Below are 2,070 nucleotides of genomic sequence, written 5' to 3' on the forward strand. Positions count from 1 at the left end.
TACTTAGAAGGGAGGATGGTGAGACTTCATCTCACATACTTTGGGCATGTCATCAAAAGGGACCAATTTATAGAAAAAGATGTCATGCTTGATAAACTAGAGGGTCAGATCATATTGATTTAATGTCACCTCATAAGAATAGTAACTCAGTCCAATTTGGTTCAAGTCTCGGCTTTTCTTGACTATTCTTGGATGTTTACAATGCTTGAGGATGGACATTGGGATATACTGGAATGATAGAAACTGCTCAGTGGTGCTCCCCTTCAAGGGCAGTAAGGGAAGCAAGTATTGGAGCATTGGAACCAATTATGGGAAGGTCAGGGCATTGCTATATCCAGTTGGTGGGTGGAAAGTGTGTCAGATAGGCAAGGGGGCATGGGAGGCATGGGCAGTGGGTGTCTAACGGGTAAGTATACGAAGAGAGACCTATATCGAAGTACATGGGTGGGATCCGAAAGGGCTGGCTGAACCTGGTTCTGGACTTCGGGGGTACCACCACCACAGCCACCAGGGGTTGGCCAAAGTTGGCGGGGAGCCGGTGGTGATGGAGTGACTGGAGTCTCTTTGGCACAACCTGCAGGAGAATCGTAGCAATGCCAAGTCCACATGACATGTGAAAGGGGTGGGGAGTTCAGATGGAGGCAGCAGGTGACAGGGTGGAAGGGTCTGAGGATAGGGGAGACCCCTGATAGAAGCACGCACTGTTTCTGAGGCAGCAGGCAGTGGTCTGGAAGGGCGGGCTGCGCCGGCTGCTGCTTTGCCTTGGTGGGCTCTGGTGCTGCCACCTGGGGGCGTCGGGCCACAAGTCCTGTGGGGAGACTGCTTCTGGGAGCTCAGCCCTAGCACCTGCTGGGGGAGGGGAGAGAGGGGCGCAAGGCGCTGAGAGGCGGGCGCCAAGCGAGTGAGTCACTGATTTCCCGGGTTAGGAGCAGAACTTCGCCTCCAGCTTGGGGTCGGTATTGCATCGCTGGCTCCCAGCGACTCACCCCCGCAGACCGTTCCCTTCCTGGTGCTGGACCCGCCGCCTTTTCCTCTAGGTGAGGACCAGGTAAGTTTCTCATCTCTTGATGCTTCCTGCCAAGGCAGCTACAGGGGCTGGGGGAGGAGGGTCTTCCATCTCCCAGCCCTTGTCTGTCTGTCTGCCTTTGCACCTTCCTCTGGTTCTCTTCATGGGAGGCAGAAAGTTAGATTTTTAAAACGCAACAGAGAATGTAAAATTCGTGGTCAAACTCTGGGGGCGAGATTCTTAATTTTCAGGATACCGTCAAATGTCGGGGGGCGGCGTTTATGGGGCTCAGAATATTTGTTTAATTTGTTTCCAATATTTCCCTCCTCCCCTGCTTTCTTCCTGGGGGATTCTTGGAGGTGGAGAAGGAGAGCAGGAGGGCTAGCTGGGATCCTGTGCCCGGGCGGTTTCCATTCCCTTGGTGAGGGAGCAGATGTTTTACGGTAGTGTGAGTTTGGAACTTGAAATAACCCCCTGCAGCCCAGGACGTGCCCGAGCTGTAAAGCAAGCGCATTTCTTGCCAGCTATCTTGTCACTATTTACTGAATCAAAACATTCCGGAGGTAAAATAATGGTAATGCCATGGTAATGTTGAAACAGTTCATCCAAAGACACGATTGTATTTTCTTTGAAATGTATTGTACTCCAGAGGGTGGAAAAATTAGGAGAGGTCTGCTGGTGTTATGTTCTCTGTTTTCAGAAATGTTTCAAAACCTAGTACTTCCCTTGTTAGAAATCAGTGAGGGCTAGTTCTGTTTCTTTTAAGAATGTAACAATGCAAACCTACTTGTTTTCCTATGCTTCAGTTCATGTGTGTGTTTGCATGTGGGGGTGGGTGGGGGAGGGGGAGGGAATTCTTTCCCTGACTCCTTTTAGAAGAGCCAATGCCTAGAGGAAGCGTCCCTCTTTTTCCATTATTAAGTGCAAAGTGTTTCCATAAATATTAATTGTTGCTGTCGTGTTTTTTTAATTAAAAATTGTTTGAGAATAATTGCTACTGTCTTTCGGATTAAGAGCAGCAGAAGGGACAGCCTCCTGGAATGCACACATTTGTGTTTCATGTT

General features: G+C 49.6%; 1 protein-coding gene across 1 annotated transcript in view; it reads left to right on the plus strand.

Annotated features, from left to right (window-relative positions):
• Positions 1 to 1,015: 1,015 nt before the first annotated feature.
• Positions 1,016 to 2,070, plus strand: part of SYTL5 (synaptotagmin like 5) — a 288,953-nt gene continuing 287,898 nt past the window's right edge. The window contains exon 1 of the mRNA XM_045289410.1: positions 1,016 to 1,048. The gene's annotated coding sequence lies outside the window, so the exon portion shown is untranslated. The remainder of the gene's footprint in view (positions 1,049 to 2,070) is intronic.

The sequence above is a fragment of the Echinops telfairi genome, unplaced genomic scaffold, assembly GCF_000313985.2.
Source record: "Echinops telfairi isolate 266 unplaced genomic scaffold, ASM31398v2 ScPeMD7_26;HRSCAF=91, whole genome shotgun sequence".
NCBI lineage: Eukaryota > Metazoa > Chordata > Mammalia > Afrosoricida > Tenrecidae > Echinops > Echinops telfairi.